Below are 22271 nucleotides of genomic sequence, written 5' to 3' on the forward strand. Positions count from 1 at the left end.
ACTTATCCCACACGGCACAATGGTTTTGTGACACAACCTGATGAAGTTGAGTGTGGGGTTCTGGAAAAGCACAGCAGGTCAGGCAGCATCCAAGAAGCAGAAAAATCGATGTTTCTAGCCAGAGCCCTTCATCAGAAATGAGCTGATGAAAGTTTTTAATCAGTGTGATTGCAGGACTTCATCCTCGAAAGGAACGTGCATTGGTCATTTCTACCTATACTGTCAAGGATATTTGCGATTTGGAGATGCCGGTGTTGGACTGGGGTGTACAAAGTTCAAAATCACACAACACCAGGTTATAGTCCAACAGGTTTAATTGGAAGCACTAGCTTTCGGAGCAACGCTCCTTCATCAGGTGATATCGGGAGCATTGCTCCGAAAGCTAGCGTGCTTCCAATTAAACCTGTTGGACTATAACCTGGTGTTGTGTGATTTTTAACTAAGGATATTTGCAAATGCAACAAGTAGATTAGTGAGATCATGGAAGTAAAGATGAGCAATGGTTACTACAACTGCAATTTCTTCAAGTACTTTTGATACAATAGATCAAAGCATTAAGTCATGGAGATTTTTCACTCAAAATATTTATCTGAATTCTTAAGAGTTAACTTTAACATCCATGTTGTCTTTTTCTATCTCAATACTTAACTTGAATCTCTTGTTGTGCTTTAAACAACTCTTCAATCCATTGGATTTTTATTTTCTTTGCTTTAATGCAAGCTTTTCCCTTACCCCAGAAGCTTAATATTGAGCATATTAGTACATTCCTGAGTCCTTACCTTAACTTGGATACATTACTGTCTGTATAGTATGTCTAAACAATCACTTGAATATATTCCACTATGTGGCTGCAGGTTTACCACTAACAGTTCAAAAACATAAATAGATTGAGGCACTCCCTTCTCCCATTCACATCCAATACAACACATTCATATTTTGGTGACTATATTTTTGCCAATATTACTGTAAACTAAATCTGATTTGTTCAGATCCTTATATCATGTATGACCTCCTCTTTTGTCAGCTTTAAAAAGTTCACAACATTTCATTCAATGAGACAGCACTGTTGATTCAATTACAGAACTTACATATTATCAATAATGTTGGTTGGATTAAGCAAGCGAGGAATTAAATTATATTCTGTTTAATTATGGTTAGTTGTTAAACACTGAAGAATAAACACTTGGGCTAGGTCAAAAGTAGGTTATAGGGTCATAGTTTTAAATCAAGACTAATGTGATCTTAAGCTAAAAATGTGAAAAATGTTTTAATGTAAAAATCTTTCAATCAAAGGTACGGTTTTATTGTAACACAATTAAAGAACTGCAAATTGATACGTAGATGCAACAGTAAAGAAGGCACAACATTGCCTCTTCTTCCTCAGATGGCTCAGGAAATTTCAAAATGTCCATAAGGACCTTCACCAACATTTACAAATGCACCATAGAAAGCATATTGTCCAGGCGCATGACAGCTGGTGCAGCACTGCTGTGCCTAGAACCATAAGAAACTACAGAAGGTGGTGTGCACAGCCCAGACCATCACGGAAGCCAACTTCCCATCCATGTACACTATTTACATATCTCATAGTTGTGGAAAAGCTGCCAAAATCATTAAGACCCATCACACCCTGGTAATGCTCTCTTCCAAACGTTCCCATCAGGTAGAAATACAAAAGCGCTTCACAGGAGGCTCCCAAACACTGAGGATGTCACCTAGACAGGGGACGAAACGTCTGCAACACAAATTCCCAGCTCGGCGAACAGAACCACAACAACGAGCACCCGAGCTACAAATCTTCTCACAAACTTTGAAGATGATATAGCAACTTGAACACATGCACCAGCAGATTCAAAAACAGCTTCTTCCCTGCTATTTTTAGACTAATGACTTTCATCTCTAGCTTTAAATAATGCTGATCTTATTAATGTTGATTTTGCCTCGCATATGTCCTGTGCGGCACAACCTGTATGTCTCACTCTGTTCAAGTTTTTCTCACCCCATGATCTGCCTGTACTGCTCGCAACAAAGCTTTTCACTGTACTTAGGTATATGCAACAACAATCAAAATGTCTTCAATTGGCAGAGTTTTGTAACTTAAAAGAATGTAACAGGTCTATTTAAATCAATCTCATATAGTTATTTTAAGCTTCCAGGCATCAACTTTTATTGTGGAGTCGTAGTTAGTTGTAGCTCAAGGATAGTGATAGCCTTTAGAACTTCCACAATACTTAGTTACATGAATTGAGATATTTGGGATGATTGTCAATCAATAGGGGGTGACATTACATACTGTTATATCTTTATCTTGGTAAAGATCTTATAAAATTAGATCAAGGACAAGCTGTCAGAAAACTGGTGTAATTGATATTTCAAGGAACAAATCAGGAGAGAGTAGGAAGAGATATTACGAAGATGGCCATCACTTTCAAATCAATCAAGCAAACACTGATATACACTACTAAGTAAATCTGAGATTGGTCATGTGCTGATCAGGATGTAGGATATCTCTGTTCATGTACATGTAATGGCTAACAAGGGTTAATAAGTGCTAAGATGTACTGATGTGCACATAATTGGCTAAAAATAGAAGAACAGCTTCATTTAATAAAGGAAAGCAAGAAATATATGCCCAAGTCAGCCAAAGGTCACGAGCTGGAATCTCAAAGTGAATTAGCTGAAAGCTACTACTTTTAAGTATCATTCCTTTGTATTTGTTTTGATAAGTATAATAAAATGTGAAACTTGTGAAAACATACTTGTACCTGGAATAGTCTATAAGTAACTGCTAGTTCTGAAGCATGAGTCATCAGTATTAATGCCTCAATGTTGTCATTGCCCATTACCTTTGAAGTAGTATTAGAAGAAATAGTATTAGACAAATTAAAGGGGCTCAAGGCAGATAAGTCCCTTGGCCCTGATGGCTTGCATCCAAGGATCCTAAATGATGTAGCTATAGGGATACTGGATGCATTGGTGTAATCTTGCAAAATTATTGGATTCTGGACAAGTACCAAAGATTGGATATCACATTTGCAGTTTTCCATAGTTAAAAATAAAGGGATAGAGTCAAAAAGCAGGTTAACTACAGGCCAATTATCTGAACATTATTGGAAAAGCAACAAAATTCATTACTAAGTAATGGCAAAAGACATGGAAAATCTAATCAAGTAGATTCATCATGGATTCATGAGGGGGAAATAGTGTCTGACTAATTTATTAGGGTTTACGAGGAAGTCTCAACCAGAGTGAATAAAGGGGGAACCAGTAGATATATTGCATTTAATCTTCTAGAAGCTGTTTGACAATTTACCCTACAAAGGTTAAGTCATAAAATAAAGAACCCAGTGTTGGAATTAGTATATTGGCATGGATAGAGAATTGGGTCATGGGCAGGAAATAGCGTGTAACCTTCTTCTCTATGATGTCTCTTTGACAACAACAAAGATCTTGAAATCAATTGGGTTTAGATCTTTAAATCAAGCCTCTTGTACACATCCAGGAAATACTACTTAAAAATTACTTCTGATCTGCAGTTATTAAACCAAAAATATCGCTGAAGTTCAATGGCAAGTCAGCTAAATGGTGAAGTAGTGACTTATATAAACCAGGAAGGTAGCTAACTCAACTCTGATGTATGAATATAGAACATTTTTGATGAAGGGCTTATGTTTGACATTGAATTGCCTGCTCCTTTGGGAGGCTGCCTGATCGGCAAGTTTTCCAGCGCCATACATCTACGTTCATACAAAGTCAAAAGGTGAATGTGATGTAAGTAGACTCCAGCTTGGTTGAGGGTATCCATGCTGACTGACTTGACTGAGTTACCAGGGGACTGATGCCAAGGAACTCAGTGTAATCCATAACATTTAAAAGAAAGAATTAAAAAGTGGAAGAAAAAGCTGTTTTACCCTGTACACCCTGTACTCTGGTCTGTTCTGCAACAACTGCTAGCAACTAGTTCAGCAAGTTGTTGGCAGAATATTGACACAGTAAGATAATAATCTCAATCATTTGTTGGCCTATGCTGATTGTAACACACTTTTCACAATAATTTCTCTGAATATTTCTGTAATACAGCAACATTTGCTTACTTTGCATAATTCTTCTGTTATGAAAAAGTGAGGTGAAAATTGCCCGAATCCCAGAGAGCTATAGGCTACTTTTGCATTAGAGATAGACAATTGGTGATGAGTTTAACCCGGGAGTTACCATGCCTAAGTGAAGAGTGAGGTGAACAAGACAAGGTGTTCATGGTTACCTCTGCAAGTCTGAGAATTGAACACAAGCTTTTGATGTCACTCTGCATTGCAAACCAGACGGCCAATCACCTGTGCTAACCGACCCAAACTTCAAATGGCATCAAAATATTTAGCATTCTACCTTCAATATCTCCCCCTCTTCCTGGGGTGGGGCTATAGTACAGCATGTTTCAACACTGACATCCAGCTCCAGTTATTTGTGATTCTATCCCTTCCTTACAAGCATAAACCTGCAGCCATTCACAACATAAGGTGTTAAAAACTCATTCTGAAAAAGGCTGTGCTACCATGTTCTATATTTATTTTATGCCTTGTTGTATACTTCAAGCATCCCTTCCTGGAGTGCTTGGTGTAAAGATAACAATTTCTACTTCAACATCAGCAAAATAAAGGTGCTGGTCATTGACTTCAGGAAGCAAGGTGGAGGTTATGCACCTTCTACATCAATGGTGCTGAGGTGGAGATGGTCAAGAGTGTCAAGTTCATCGGGGTGATGATCACCAACAATCTGTCCTAGTCCACTCACGTTGATGCTACAGTCAAGAGAGCACAAAAATGCCAGTACTTGCTCAGGAGGCTAAGGAAATTCAGCACTTCCTTAACGACTCCTACACCAATTTATAGATGAACCACAGAAAGCGTTCTATCTAGATGCATCACAGCTTGGTACAGCAACTGCTCTGCCTAGGACTGTAAGAAACTACAGAGAGTTGTGAACACATCCCAGTCCATCAAATAAGCCAAATTTCTATTTGTTGACTCTACACTTCTTGCAGCTGTGGGAAGGCAGCCAACATAACCAAGATCTTGCCCACCCAGTTATAATCTCTTCCAATGGGCAGAAGATACAAAAGCTTAAATACGCTTCAGGGAACACCTCTGGGACGCCCGGACCAACCAACCCAACCACCCCGTGGCTCAACACTTTAACTCCCCCTCCCACTCCACCGAGGACATGCAGGTCCTTGGACTCCTCCACCGGCAGAACACAACAACACGACGGCTGGAGGAGGAGCGCCTCATCTTCCGCCTGGGAACCCTCCAACCGCAAGGAATGAACTCAGATTTCTCCAGTTTCCTCATTTCCCCTCCCCCCACCTTGTCTCAGTCGGTTTCCTCAACTCAGCACCGCCCTCCTCACCTGCAATCTTCTTCCTGACCTCTCCGCCCCCACCCCACTCCGGCCTATCACCCTCACCTTGACTTCCTTCCACCCATCACATCTCCATCGTCCTTCCTCCCTACCTTTTATCTTAGCCTGCTTGGCACACTCTCCTCATTCTTGATGAAGGGCTTATGCCCGAAACGTCAAATTTCCTATTCCTTGGATGCTGCCTAACCTGCTGTGCTTTGACCAGCAACACATTTTCAGCTGTGATCTCCAGCATCTGCAGACCTCGTTTTTTACCCTTAAACACACATACCAATATAGAGTCATAGAGATGTATAGCATGAAAACAGACCCTTTGATCTAGCTTGTCCATGCGATCAGATATCCTAACCTAATCTAGTGCCATCTGCCAGCACTCGGCCCATATCTTTCTAAACCTTTCCTATTCATATACCCATCCAGATGCCATTTCTATGCTGTAATTGTACCAGCCTCCATCACTTTCTCTGGCAGATCATTCCATCAATGCATCACTCTGAAAAAGGTTGTCCTTTGGGTCCTCTTTAAATTTTTCCCCTCTAAACCTATGTCCTCTAGTTCTCCCTGGACTCCCCCAGCCCAGGGAAGAGACTTTGTCTATTTACCCTTTCCATGCCTCTCATGATTTTACAAACCACTATAAGGTCACCCCTCAGCCTCTGATACTATAGGAAATCAGCCTCAGCCTATTCAGCCTCTCCCTACATCTCAAACCCTCCAACCCTGGCAACATCCTTGGTAAATCTTTTCTGAACCCTTTCAAGTTTCACAACATCCTTCCTATAAAAGGAAGACCAGAACTGCACACAATATTCCAAAAGTGGCCTATACTTAACGCTCTGATCAATGTCAAGATTCAAAACAACCTCTTCTCCACTGCTATTAGACTTTACAATGGAGCTATCAAATTTTAAATTCAATATCGAACTTCACTTTGTGGACCTTCTGTACAGCCATAACATCATATTCTTCACACTGTTCAATTACCCTAATGCACTTTGAATGGTATGATCTGGCTGTACTGCACACAAAACAGTTCACTGTATCTAGGCTCATGTGACAATAATAAAATCAAAATCAAATCAGTATTGGGCTGAATTTCATCCAGGAGTCAGAACTCACAGCAACACATCTCCAAGTCAGCGAGATTCCTGAGTGGGCAGGAAGGGGACAGCTAGTCAATTAGGGAAAATGATTTGCACTCTCAGTTCAGATGAATGTTAAGGACTTATTCTTTTGCTAATCTTATTGATAAGTTCACGTCTGGTGTCTGCTCATACTTCTTTCAGCTGCTCCATTCTGAAGTCTGACATCACAATATTAATTTAAAAGTCTATGATTGCCAAATTAATTGGTCATAGATCAGACAGCATGATTCTTGGTCCACATCAGGATGCCATAAATCACTCAATAAAATAAAATGCAGACACAGAAACAAGCCATTTGGCCCAATTCATACATGCTGATTTTTAGTTCCATGACCTATCCTCCCCTCTTCTTTAACTCCACAATAAATACAACGAGGTAAGACAAAATGGTTTATTACTGATCAAGCAAACACCTTTCATCTGGTGCCATAAATAGAGAAGTGAAGATAAATACTACAACATTAGCCAAACACAGTCACAACAGGCATACAAAATGACTAAAACTCAATGACCAAACAAGTTTCCCTTCCCAAATTTTGCAATTATTTTTAGATGTCAGCTGTAACACATGGTCAATTGCTATAAATCCCACTTTCAACCTGACTCTGATTTTTACAGAACTGAGCATCTCCTAGTTTGCTTTCAATCAGTATATTCACAATAAATAAAAATTATTTAATAAGCTTGACTACTGCCAGCACATATGTAAGCATATTCACTGGTCACTGATTTAACTTCCTATAATCCACAAGTGAAGTTCACTTGTACTTACTCAAAACTTCAAGTTTATCCAATTCCCATTGTTGTATTAAAAATATTTTCTCTCTTTCAAACTTCAGTTTAATTCTTTTTCAGTTATACATTAGAAAGACTGAAGCTATCACCTTTAACCATCAACAAAACTTCCATATCTTCTTCACTAATTCCATCCTTCTGCCTAGACAAAAGTCAGATTCTTTAAAATCCTCCACCCATCTTAAGACTTCAGTTCAACCAATTACAACTGTCCATATTAGATCATGCACCAAGTCAATCACAGATAATCCTAGTCTCTTCCAACTGCGCTCCCAGTATGTCCAATATAAAATGTGTATGCTTTCGTTTAAATCCCTTCATGGTCTTGCATCTAACCCAAAAAGAATGTTTTCTCTCAGGTATCCTATATTGCCTGCTCCATACTCCTGATTACATATGCTGTTCTTGCTCCACCTGCCAGTAATTTGTTCTTAAAATTCTGTGAATCATTATCTTGTTCTCCACATTTCAGACCTATAATAAATCCTACCTCTAAATAAGTTGGTGACTATACTGATATGCTTTTGATTTATTGTCCATTTTTTGTTTAGGTTTCCACATTGCCTAGAGGCAATCTTTCTATGTTGGAATTTTCTTGTTGGAAGAAAAATACCATCATCCTTCTACTAAGTAGCAGAAAGAAACTAAAAATCCTAAAAAGGATCCAAATACAAAAAACAGTTCTTGTACAACTGTTACAGATAATAAAAAGACTAGCTTAGTAGAGCTAACTCTATATTCCACACATGAAAAAACTCATCTATTCTTAAAAGTCTTCAACTCTTTAACAGCCATGAAGAAAAATTACTCAAAAACATAAAGCACTGAAGTAGGCCATCTGCTTTGAGACCTTTCCACTAGCCAATATGAATGTACACAATGACTGATCTACAGATTTCCAAAGTTAAATGAAAAAGCCAAAACCTATAACATTAAGCAATGAAACTTGTCATCCACAGTCCCAAATGTCCAAACTCTGATTCTGATGCAGAGAACTCAGAATCTAGATTTCCCAGGCATCTATGCTGTGAAGTATTTTCTATGTCTTCTGCTTCTAAAGTATGTTTTACATCCTTGCCATTTCTTTTTATAGTTTCTGCTGTCTTTGCCTCAAAGGGACCCATGTTTATTTGTTCTAATTTCTTCCTTTACATACCTATGGATTATTTTCATTTTTTTTGCATCTAGTTAATTTACTGGCATATTCTCTTTTCTCAGACATCCTTACCAAACCTTTGAATTTTCACTGCCTCAGGATTAAGCCTTCTGGAAACATCATCAGCCTCTTCCTTCCGTACAATTTTAAAATTTCTCTTCTCGGTGAGACACGTGTGCCATATCTTACCCTTGTGGATTGTTATTCATTCAGGGAAAGTACATTTGAGAAGGATTATTTAAATACTTGTAATTACTTTTCGACCATTTTGTTTTCCAGTTCACTTTTGCAATCTTCTTTCATCAATATCTTCACATCTTCATAGTTTTTGTTCGGCCTTGAAAATTATTTTTATATTTTTTTCATAGAAATACCATCATATATCATGATGGAGGACCAATGTCGAAATGTTGATCTTCCTGCTCCTTGGATGCAGCCTGACCTGCTGTACTTTTCCAGCACCACACTCTCGACTATCACATAATATTGGAGATCATCAGATAATACACTAATAATATGGTGATGCATTTCATTCAAGATTACATCATACTATGTGGTCCCAACCAATTCAGGTGAGTTTGGCCAAACTCATCTGCCACATTCACAGCACAACAATTAAAAGCAGTAAGCTTGGTCATTATCAAGGATATGACACAATAACACAATATTGCAGATGCAGGTTTTGTGCCTTTTATCCAACAACTGAAAGGAGCTACTGTAACGTCCAATTCTGCCTGTAGACCATGTAAAATGGAGTTTTAGGCACTCACATCCCATGTTACTTCATGATTTGGAGATGCCAGCGTTGGACTGGGGTGTCCAAAGTTAAAAATCGCATACTAGGTTATAGTCCGACAGGTTTAATTGGAAGCACTAGCTTTCGAAGCGTTGTTCCTTCATCAGGTAGTTGTCAACCAACTGATCCACTGTCCAACCAATCACAAGACCATTAAAACAAGTAACAGTGCACTCTGGCATCTACATTCGCAAAAAGCCTTTGCAGCTCCAGTTTAACATTTTTATTTTTAACTCCAACCATTTTGAATTATCTGCCGAATTAATGCTGATCAAGTTATAGCAAGCTACTAAAATATAGATGAAAGCAAGTTATTTAACCTGCACATAAACTGCAGAAAGGGGAATCAGATACAAGCTTAACAATCTAGTTTAAAGACAGTTTTCTTCCTCCCCAGGGAGCCAAATATATGGAACAGAATCCTAGTAAAGCAATTAATTGTGGATTAGTTAACAATAAACAATGGACCTGTTGTTTAAAATGCCAACAGCACTCCAAGCATCATTTCAGATGAAATGAATTTCTTTTTTTAAATACCCATTTTAAACAGGAGCATGCTGAGCAGAACATCTGTGGATACACAAGGCAATTAATGAATCAACCGTTTCAATTAATGGCCAATATTGAGCAGCATCACAGTAGAAATCACTGACATTGTGCAAGAGATTGGTGAGGCCAGAGATTGCAAATATTGCTTCTATACAGTAATTTCAGCATGATAAAACATCCCAAGAAGTGGTTCACCAGATTATTAACATCAGGAAATACGTAGCCTCGGGCTCTTGCCAGCATTTGTTGATGCCTCTTAAATTTAGTGTTTCTTCTAAAGATCTTGTTTTTTTTTAAAACTCAAAAGAAGCTGCGAAAATAGATGGGCAAGCAATGCTGTTCTGCCACAACCCTGAGCTCAGTTAGTAAATCAATAATTCAGCCAAAACTAAGCAATATAGATCTGGATGATGCCAGGTTCAAGCCGACATCTATGTTTAGTAAGCCAAATCTGGCAATATAACAGGAAATCACTGAATCACAGTAAGAGGTCAATCAGTCCCTCACCCTGACTGAGCTCTTTGAAATAGCCATCCAATTAGCCTCACTCTGCTGCTCTTTCCCAAATGTCTTGCAAATTTCTCTTAACAGTCTTATAATTTTAGTAAGCTGGGTTCAAAGGAAATATTAAAGTCAAACTAATTTTCTTTACTGTTACTCAGGAAATAGTCAATGATCTGCAACCAATCAGACTTTACACATGAATGAAGGCTGAACACAATGGGCAACCACAGCACCCAACATCTATTTTATGTTCAGGTGAAACTTTTTTTTAAAAGAATAAAAGGTCAAAACAGAAGTACTAAAAGGCAAGACTTTTACAAGGTAACGAAAAATCATGAAGGTACAGGAAAATAAATTGAAAGGCAAAAAGAACACATCAGTTCTTTGGTAACTCTTTTAAACTGTATAGAAAGGCCATCTCCTCCCACTCCACCGAGGACATGCAGGTCCTTGGACTCCTCCACCGGCAGAACACAACTACACGACGGCTGGAGGAGGAGCGCCTCATCTTCCGCCTGGGAACCCTCCAACCACAAGGTATGAATTCAGATTTCTCCAGCTTCCTCATTTCCCCTCCCCCCACCTTGTCTCAGTCGGTTCCCTCAACTCAGCACCGCCCTCCTAACCTGCAATCCTCTTCCTGACCTCTCCGCCCCCACCCCACTCCGGCCTATCACCCTCACCTTGACCTCCTTCCACCTATCCCACCTCCATCGCCCCTCCCCCTAGTCCCTCCTCCCTACCTTTTATCTCAGCCGGCTTGGCTCTCTCTCTCTTATTCCTGATGAAGGGCTTATGCTCGAAACGTCGAATTCTCTATTCCTGAGATGCTGCCTAACCTGCTGTGCTTTGACCAGCAACACATTTGCAGTTTTAGTGTCATACCTGTGGATCAGAAGGCCCCAATTCCAGTCCCACCTACTCCAGAGATGTGCAGCAACATCTCGGAACAGGTTGATTATAAAATAGGTTAAAAAACGGGCATTAAAGTGGCTTTGGAAGAGACAAATGTTAGTCCACTTGAGAAAAATAAAAAGGAGCATCTAAACTATCAAAAAAATGTAGGACAAGTCACTTTAGTAACAAGCAATATTTTATCAAATGTTTAGTCAATGAAAAATAAATTGAGATACAAACAATAACACAAACATTTAATATTCTCAGATGGATTATTTGCCTGCACTTTGGTCAAGAAAATCTGCACTGCCATCCAGAAAGTGCCTACTCCTTCCAAACAAGGCCATTTCACATTTGCCCAGCATGTTATTATAATCAACCCAAATGATATTTTTCACATAGGATAACTTAGTTTGCACAGAATAGCCTGCTAACTGCATGGTTCCTATCGTCGTGCAAAGTTCATGTATGAATGTTCTAAAATGTTCACTGCATAGGTGAGTGTGACAATGAATCTGAATTAATCCAAATCCGTCACCCAAGGAAGGACATCTTCTGACATCTTTGATTTCTAGTCCAATTGAAATTGCCTCTGTTTGTCACAGGACAACCTAAGTGGCAATGTCACAGACTTGTAGTCCAGAGTTCCAGATTAATGTTCTGGTACATGGATTTAAATTTGCTACATTTTTTTAAGATTAGATTACCTACAGTATGGAAACAGATCCTTCGGCTCAACAAGTCCATATCAATTCTCCGAAGAGTAACCCATCCAGATCCATTCTCCATATGTACCCCTGACGAACAAACCTAACACTGGACAATTTAGCAATGCCAATTCACCTGACCTGCACATCTTTGGATTGTGGGAGGAAGCTGGAGCACCCGAGGGAACCCACGGAGACACGGGGAGAACGTGTAAACTCTACACAGACAGTTGCTGAGGCTGGAATTGAACCCGGGTCCCTGGCGCTGTGAGGCAGCAGGTGCTGAGCCAACGTGCCAGGTGAAATTTGAATTTGTTAAAAATCTGGTATTAAAAGCTGGTCTAATTGTGACTGTATAACCATTGTCAATTTCATAAATATCCATCTGCCGCATGAATGTCCTCTAGTGAGGAAAACGTACAATCCTCACCTGGTCTGCCTTACATGTGTCCAAACTTAAATGGTTCTTGGTTATCATCTGAAATGTCCAAGCAAACCATGAGAAATAATAAATGCTAGCACAGCCATCAATGCCCACATCTCATGAAATAACTTAAAGAAACTAAGTGATAAACCTTCCGTTTTGAATAATGCAACCACCTTTGCCAACTGAGAAAAGCATCACAAATAAACTCGATGTAATGATTTTTCAAACATAAATACAGCAGCCATGATATTGCAAATAGTGTTGTCAAGAATTTCAAAACCCTTATCAATTAATAAAGGCAAAGTAGCCAGAGCATCTGTATAATATCCCCAACTTGCACTTTGCATATGATATGGATTTTTTTTTAAAACAACTAAGATCAAATCTATTGCACATGTATAAACTGGACTGAAGTTTGGACACAGGGATATCTTGAGGTGTTGACATACCTCTTCCCCCTCTATATGCACAACTGCAGGCTTAGATTAGCCTCTCCATCCATCACATAACACTGAAATTCCCAGATATTTCTGGATGCAATTACCTGTATTGGACTTTATTTGTTCCAGCTTTCAACATGTTCCTCCCTAAAATGTAATGCCTTTGATGAGACAGTTATGTTCGTGCTATACTCAAATAAACAATACTTCACAGATTAACTTCAGAACTAACAATAATCTTTTTTTCTCCCCAACAGGTGTCCATTTCTAACTTTTATTAAATTATGCCAGTTTAGGGGGAAAAATAAAGTTAACAGGAGATTGATCTTATTGAGATCTATATTAGAGATTTAGGTCTTGTTAAACCAGGGCTTACATTCGGGCTTTAATGCTAACTTTGCACACATTAAAAACCTAATGAAAATGTTTTAAAAAATTGAATGGCCTAGGAGAAACATAACAGTACTAAATTCTGTGCAAGGATTTGGAAAATCTGTACCTAAAATATGTCAAGAGCTCAACAGATGGAATGGAATATCCAGAAAGGCTGCATGTTCTTATCAGGATCAGTGATCCCCTGCCCATGCATACAGATTTCTGACACATCATAGCATTACATGAATGGCTTACCGTACAGTTGAGACTTCTACTAATATTCAAAAGCTAAATTTTTACATAGAAAAGGTTGGCACTTATTGAGAAGCTTTGGTCAATTTGGCTTATAGGCCCTTGCTAAATTTTAAGTTGAAATGTCATGCATTTAAGGCACATTTTGACCTCTAGTTTTGTAAAGCTCCATGGCTGTTGTGCAGTTGAAATCAGTAATATGTTTTATAAGTTTATGATGCTTTTTAGCAAAGATTTCATTTTCCAAGTTATGTATAAATTTTTCTCAAGTAGAAAAAGTCTCTTTCAATGCTGTGAAGAGGTGGACAGGAATAGTAGCAGTTATGTACTGATAGCTACCACTTTTAGAACTATTTCAAAAGCAGAAATAAGGTTTAAGGTTTACTTGTATGAACATTCAGACATTTACAGCTGCCCCTTGTTTATTACTGCTAATGCAGTCATTAAAACAGTATACGAAACAAAAATCATGCAAAAAGAATAATTTTCCCATAAGAAATGCTTCAAGAGTACATAAAATTCCTAACTGTAATTTTTATATTAAAAACATATTTGCTGTCGAAATCGAAATGGTCCAAACTCCTCTTACTAAATGGATTGTCACTCACCGCTTCTCCTTCTAGACCGTCCTGTTCTCTGCTTTTCCTTCCCACCCGTTACTTTGTTTTCATGACCCTTATGTTTGCTCGATACCAACTTCATAAACCTCTGGCTCGTCACCCCTTTCACTCACTGCATTTCTCACCACATTGATCATGTCTTGGTTCACTTTTTTCCTCTCACCATCGCAGGCACTCCCTCAGCTTGGCAGAAAACAAAAAACAGGGGGTGATCAGGAGAGCAAAGTGGGAAGGTCAGGTTAGAAAGTGGTGAGTAGGAGGACCGACAGAGAAAAGCAATAGGCATGTGAAAGTGAGGTGGCTAGGGAGGGGAAATAACAACATGCTTAAAAAGAAATGGAGCACACGCAGTTACAACACAGGAACAAAACTGGAGGAGAGAGTTTCCTAATCTACAAAGTAAGTTAAAATGGCAGTGCACTATTGATGCATTTTAAATTGGAGATACCTGTACAATTGTGGGATTGGGAGGTGTTTCAATCAGCAATAAATGTTCTCGACTTGAACATTTCGAAAAGGGCAAGAAAGACACAGATTTAGATAAGACTTTTTCTGTTGTCTCGATGGACATATGGTATATAAGACAAACAAGTCTACTTACTCCACCCTGGCATATTTTCAATGGGAACACAGTCCAGAGGGCAACCATCACTATGTCATTACACTCAATGGAGTGAAGTAGCAATAAATGTTACAAAGCCAGAGCACCACATGATTAAATATGATCTAAATTAGACAAACACTTTCCAGATAAGGAAACAAACAAATCCAAAAATCTTACTATACAGGACAGCCAAGAGTCTCGGGACAAAGAGGGAAGTAACCAAGACAAAGTCAGGGTCACGATTATTTGACACAGCAAAGAAAGATCATCTGGGTGCCATTTTAATCTTAAGAACAACAAGAAAAAAAACCCTCAAGTATGACAAACAAGCTAATTCTCATCACTGTCAACCTGGGCTTATTTTGTTTTATGTAGTACTACTGAACAAGAAAGCAAACCAGAATTTGGTATCTTTACTTTAGTATCCAACCTTTTAAAATTTTAAGTTGTGGCTTCCTCTTACTTCTGGCGACAGATGCATGCCATTTCCAGTCAAAATCCTGTTCCAGATATGAAGGAAAGCCATGCTATTCACTTACTACACTGCCTCCAGGCTAAATAAAAAGGCCTGCCTCAGCCTTGAAGCTGATTATTTCCATATGGCCACAAAAACATTACCTCATTTGATCCAAGCCTTAAAATTAGGTAAAGCTTTCTGCCAAAAGAAAAAAAAACACATTGAAGATTTCCTACAAAGTAAAACAAGTTGGAGTATTCCATTCAACAAGATACTTGTAATGGAAAGAAAAGTAACTTTCTTGCACTGGCAAGACAGAAAGAAACAAAAGCAACTCAGTGGCCTGAAAATAGGCGGAACCCACATTACTGCCACACAGATTCTACAGGGGCTCCACAATCTTTTCCCCATCCATTAATTTTATTTTGTTCAAAAACAAACTTTTCAGTTTGGTTACTCACACACTGACAACGGTTCCCCCCATGTACACCTGCTCCACTATAATCTCTATTCAGCCCACTCACCCAATTGAGGGAAGCTTCTGCAATTTATCAAACTGTCTTCTCCTCCTCCTCAACACCACCAAACTTCCTCTCCATCCGTCTCAACATCAAACAAGTTACGTTCCACATGCTATCTAACCTTACAACATATACATCCCAAGCTTGATCAGTGCCTTGACCTACTTCTATAGTTACAGTAGCTCAAAATGACATTTTTCACACTACATTTACATTTCTCCATTGATAGAAATGCTGAGATCACTCAATCAGGTCTCCTTAATGAATTCTTTGAAAGCTTTCACCAATACAGCAAAGGTCACAAGTCATACAATCTGAGGGTATAATCCAATAGTTTTATTTGAAATCAGAAGCTTTTGGTGCATAGTTCCTCCATCAGGTTCAACCCAGTCCAAAACCAGCACATCACCAATACAACAGGCACTGCATTAATGAGTGCACAGTTTCAGTAGCCTGGGATGGAAAAGGTTCTCTAACTAGTCTTAAGACTTACAAGTGTTCTCTATTTACACTCTCACTGTTAAATTACAGTTTATTGGAATATCATCCACAAGTTTTTTTTTAATGCATCAAGTTTAAGCAAAGTGTAAACCGTTTGGTGAATACAAAGTTAGATTGTAGCAATATTTTAATTAAACAACATTTACATATAACACACAGTATCAAAATTAAACATTTTATACCAACCACATTTTCTAATAAGTGAAAATTCATTGCCATATCAACACTGAATTGATATGGTGAAATTTCTTATTATTCGAGGTTAACACCCTCCACAGCCTTGTAAGTAGCTTAACAGTAACAAAGAAACACAGGAAAGTTGTTATGGTTCTGTTCGCTGAGCTGGGAATTTGTGTTGCAGACGTTTTGTCCCCTGTCTAGGTGACATCCTCAGTGTTTGGGAGCCTCCTGTGAAGCGCTTCTGTGATGCTTCCTCTAGCATTTATAGTGGTTTGAATCTGCCGCTTCCGGTTGTCAGTTCTCAGTCAGTACAGAGAACAGCCAGGGAATTCTTAGAGGCATGGCACTCATCCACAGATTCATCAACCTGGACCAAATATACCGACCACTGCAACGGACAGCTGGAACTGACAACCGGAAGCGGCAGATTCAAACCACTATAAATGCCGGAGAAAACATCACCGAAGCGCTTCACAGGAGGCTCCCAAACACTGAGGATGTCACCTAGACAGGGGACGAAACGTCTGCAACACAAATTCCCAGCTCGGCGAACAGACCACAACAACGAGCACCCGAGCTACAAATCTTCTCACAAACTTTGAACACAGGAAAGTGACAGGACATCAGAAGGTTAATGACTTCAAGCTGTTCTAGCATTTGGCACTAATGGCAAGCTCGCCAGAAGTCTGAACAGACTAACAAATTGTATTCTAAGCCAGGAAAAATACATCATATAAACAGATTAAAAAATGATATTAATTTAGATTGAAATGATTTAGCAAACATATTACTGAAAACAGCCACACCATGTTAATACTAGAGGAAGTGTGAAATGATTAAATATGATGGTTCATGTCCATACCATTCTTGGATTTATGTAAAATAAATCAAATTTACAAATCTGCATCCACTTTGCATTCTTTCACATGCAAGTTATTAAGTATTTTTCATCTCATGTTCATTAAAATCCAAATTATTCCTCTTTTACAGCAAGCTCATCAAAATCAAGGAAGATCAACACTTGTACAAAGTTTCACATCAACAAATTTGCACTTAAGTTTGGCTTGTGCAAGGAGCCCACTGGATAATAATCTTTGCATTAATGAAAAAGGAATGAAAATTCAAGGATGTTGTGAAACTTGAAAGGGTTTAGAAAAGATTTACAAGGATGTTGCCAGTGTTGGAGGGTTTGAGCTAGAGGGAAAGGCTGAGTAGGCTGGGGCTACTTTCTTGTTTTCCTTGGAACATTGGGGGCTGAGGGGAGACCTTATAGAGGTTTATAAGGTCACAAAGGGCATGGATAGGGTAAATAGACCAGGTATTTTTCCTGGAGTGGGAAAGTACAAAACTAGAGGGCGAGAGGGTAAAGATTTTAAAAATGGACCTGAGGGTCAAATTTTTCATGCAAAGGGTGGTGCACATATAGAATAAATTGCCACAGAAAGTAGCGAAGACTGGTACAATTACAACATTTAAAAGGCACTTGGATAGCTACATGAATTGCAAGAGTTGCTGGCACATGGGATGAGATTAATTTAGGATATCTGGTCGGCATGGACAAATAATCTGTTTCTGTGCTATACATCTCTATGACTCTACAACAAGACTTGACTAAGCGTTTCTGCACAATTTCAAGTACAGCAACCAGGCAACAGATTTTTTCTTTGCTCATCACGCATTTTATCAGGAAGCTCCTGGTAAAGGTCTAGCAATTAAACAAGCACAACAGGAATTCAAAATTTCCTTGTGTTTCCTATCTCAGTAAGATTAGACAGGACGTAGGAACAAGGATCAACGCAGTTCTTGGAGGAGTTGGAGTAGTGAAAAAAATGTTGTAATTTTGCCTATATCCTAAAAATGTTTGATGACCAAGTCAAGCATAAAGCATCAAGTTCAGATCGAGTGAACAAAATAAAAGAGAGAGATCTGACTCAAGGGAGTACCTCATAGTCAAATGTGACCCTGTCCTCCATGAATATGAGAATCAGCAAGCAAATCAATCAGCAATTGGAGCAGGAATCGAGGCAACATTTTCTCCCTCAACTGAAGTAACCAAATCAGCATATAAATAAATTTTCTTCTAAAATGCTTCCTTTGACCTTTTAAATCCACATCAGCACTATTTTAGAGGCAAGTAGAAACTCAAAAGCTAGTTAAGTTATTTTTCAGAGTAACCAGTAAAACTGCTGCATCTATAATCACCAGAAAATATTGATTCACAGCTGGCTGTTAACATGCTATGGGAAAATAGAAGAAACATTACTACTAGATCAATAACTGTATTTTTCTTTAACTTTCTTCTGATGTTTTCACCCTAGAAAAGCAAGCTGCAGAGTTTGCATGCATCACTTTCTGACAGCTTGTTGTTATCATTTTAAAACCTTACTTGCAATAATTTTACATGATATGCCTGAGGCCCTAACGAAGATTGGGTGTGATTCAAAAAGGTTCCAAAACACAACTGTCCAATTTGCATAGCGACAACCTGGTTCCCAACTTCCTGTACAAGTGAGTGCAAACTAGTCACATGTTTCTTTGTCTTCTGATACAAACAACATTTCCCTAACAGGTTCGTTTCCTGAGAGGTTGCTTCATTTAAAATGCCATGAAGCAGCTCAAAGAACAAATCCACATTAATAATGTGTTACAACTGAGATGGAAGAAATGTTCCTCTCTCTCTTTCCTCCCTCCCCATGGGTCAACTATTTCACAGGTCACAACATACATTTAAATAGTCACTTGGTCATGCAGAACTTGAGTACTGAATACAAAAAAGTCCCATTTGTTGAATATTTTGGTCTTGTACTTATCAGGATGATTCACACAAGAACCAATTTGAGGAAAAACTAACATTTATAGTGCATGAAATGAGAGTGCTTATTGGTTGACAAGTAGACTGGTTAAAGAGTTGTTGTGGGGAATGCACCAATTAATGATCATGGAGAGTTAAGAGACAGATTTAACTAAATTTTAAACCAAGCACCTGAACTCTGATTAGGGCACAGTGTGTTCTGGGCCTTAAACACTAATGTAAGTTGCTTCCTAAATGCACAAGCTTCCCACATTGCAAGCCTCATTGATAATCCTAATTTCTATGACAGTATAGTTCTTCGCAAGATAAATCAACAGTTTGACCTCAACTGAAATACTGTACACAATTGTTTAAAAATGATCTGAGGAGGGATCCAAGATGGCGGCGACCCAGCAAGACTGAGTCCACAGTGCTCTACCCAAAACTTGGGAAAAGTGGGCTATCCACCCCCACCACACTCACTAAACCATTTATAATAGTTGTTAACCTTAAATAATTACCTATTAGTACATTTAAATAGTCTAATACTAGCTGGAAAATGAGTAAAGGGAAGGGAACAGGCGGCTCTAAGAAAGCAGGGACCCCTCCCCCACCCTCTCCCTCTTCATCTGCAACAAAGGTGTCTTCAGCTACTTCAGGAGATTTACCAATGAAGGTGAGCTTTGAGGAGATGTTTGCCAGGTGGGAGGCGAAGATTGATGCTTTTATCGATGAGTCTCGGCAGTGCTTCTCTGCTCTGCCGAGACTCAATCAGCCGAGCTGCAGAAGCAGGGCAGAGACATTCAGGAATTGGAGTGCCGAGTCAGAGAGGTGGAGTCGAAGGCCGCAGCCTCAGAGACTGGGATAAAATCAACAGCCGACCACATCTGTTTTCTCGAGAATCGAGTCCAGAACCTAGAAAACCACATTGATGACCTCAAATCGATGTCGTAGAAAAAATATTTGGTTGTTGGGCCTGCCCGAGCAGGAAGAGGGAGGTCAGCTGACAGCATTCTTAGAGCATTGGCTGCCACAACTTTTAAATCTGCATAATGGATCAGGCCAGGTAAGGGTAGAATGGGCCTACCGGGTCACAGTACGTGGGCCCGGCTCAACCCAGCGCCCACGCCCGGTCCTGTTCCAGCTGCAGAGCTATAGGGAGAGGCAGATGCTCCTGGAAGCCTCAAGAAATCTGGGAAAAGATCCCCAAGCTATGACCCACAAAGGATCCAGGATCATGCTGTTCCAGGACTTCTCCCCAGCTTTGGTCCGAAAGAGGAAGGCATTCGATGAGGCGAAGAAGCGTTTAAGGGACTTAAATATCCAGTACTCCTTACGATATCCAGCGACGCTACGCCTTAGCCATGAAGGATCCATATATAACTTCGGATCACCGGAGAAGGCTAAGGAATTCTTGGACTCTCTTAAATAAACTGTAAGAGATTGTGGACGCTGGTCTGCCTTTCCCATTATTTTGGTTTACATCCCTTCATCTTTTCTTATCTTTCTGTGTGTGTGTGTGTGTGTGTGTGTGTGTGTGTGTGTGTGTATGTGTGTGTGTATATATATATATATATATATACTTTACTTTATTCTATTTTACTTCTGTTTTTAGGAGCAGGGTTGTTTTTCTTTCCCCTGTTATTTTGTGGTATTATATTTAAGTATTACATGTTGAGATTGTAATCTTATAGTTATATATGGTATTAATATTCCCAAATATATTTAGATGTGGGTGTGGGTGTGGGTGTGGGTGGGGGTGGGGTGTTCACTGTTAACTCTAGCTTTATATTATATTTGAATTCTCCTCATTTTATTGAGGAACACCTGGGTCAAGGGTGGGGCACTGGTTGGAAGAGGGTAAGATGGACTGTGGGAGAGGAAGTGACGCTCCCTGGGAACAAGGGAGAAAATCTCCAATTCGGAATGTTTTATATTTTTTATACTTAGAAAGAGTTTTTTGTTATATTGTTTTGAGTGTATCAGAGATTCTTTACTTTTGTAAATCTTGTATGCTCCATGCTCGGGATGTTCTAGATAGGGTTTCCCCTCCCGAGGGGTCTCGGATCTGTCCAGATGATTATGGCTGAACAGTCGGTTAAGTGGTGCACCTGGAATGTCAGGGGGAGTAATTCGCCAGTTAAAAGGAAGAAAATATTATCAAATCTTAAGAAGGAGAGAGTTGATATAGCTCTCCTACAGGAGACACACCTGTCGGATAAAGAACACTTAAAATTACGACAGGGCGGATTTGATCAGGCCTTTTTTTCCTCTTTTAATTCAAAAAGCAGGGGAGTCGTTATCCTTGTCCGGAAGAACTTCCCTTTGAAAATTCTAAATCAGATAAAAGACGAATCTGGACGATATATTTTGATTAAAGCCCTCATAAATGGAGAGGAATATGGGATCTTAAATGTATACTGCCCCCCGGCACACCCCTTTAAATTCATAACGGAAGCTTTTTCAAAACTGATGGCCTTTGGTGCCCGTCATACAATTATAGGGGGAGACTTTAATTGTATTATGGATCCGGAAATAGACAGGATTCCCAAGAGTGCCGCTGGAGTATCTCCCAGATCTCGACAACTGGCGGACCTGAATAAAGAATTAGGATTGGTAGATGTATGGAGATGTCTCCATCCACAGGGTAGAGATTTTTCTTTCTACTCTAATCCACATAAATGTCACACAAGAATTGATATGTTTTTTGCCCCATCGATTTTTCTAAACTCTATAGCAACCTGTAAAATAGGTACTATAGCAATCTCTGACCATGCCGCTGTATACATGGAAACTAAGGTAAAGAACAATGGGACATCCGCTCGGCATTGGCGTATGGACCCCTTCCTGATAAAAGATAGCAAATTTTTAAAGTACTTCTCCCAAGAACTTAAAACTTTTTTAGAAATTAATACTGGTACGGCTAGCAATCCGTCAATGATGTGGGAGACCATCAAAGCTTATGCACGAGGTTTGATCATCTCCTATTCAGCGACCCAGAGGAAAATGAAGGGAGAGCAACAGCGTCTGCTCGAAGCTCGCCTAAAAGCAGCCGAAACAGCATACGCTGATAGACCTTCTATCACAAAATTGCAGAGGATTACAGCTCTTAGGACAGCTTTAAACACCCCGCTTACTC

The 22271-nt window shown here is 39.3% G+C and overlaps 1 protein-coding gene across 5 annotated transcripts in view; it reads right to left on the reverse strand.

The window, feature by feature from the left end:
• Nucleotides 1-22271, reverse strand: part of LOC132823438 (rap guanine nucleotide exchange factor 6-like) — a 397644-nt gene that overhangs the window by 340348 nt on the left and 35025 nt on the right. The window contains exon 1 of one of the 5 annotated variants that reach the window (XM_060837291.1): nt 15113-15133. The exons of the other annotated variants lie outside the window; for them this stretch is intronic. The gene's annotated coding sequence lies outside the window, so the exon portion shown is untranslated. Of the gene's footprint in view, nt 1-15112; nt 15134-22271 lie in introns of those variants that run through there. 5 annotated transcript variants of the gene reach the window in all.

This window comes from Hemiscyllium ocellatum, chromosome 16, assembly GCF_020745735.1.
Source record: "Hemiscyllium ocellatum isolate sHemOce1 chromosome 16, sHemOce1.pat.X.cur, whole genome shotgun sequence".
NCBI lineage: Eukaryota > Metazoa > Chordata > Chondrichthyes > Orectolobiformes > Hemiscylliidae > Hemiscyllium > Hemiscyllium ocellatum.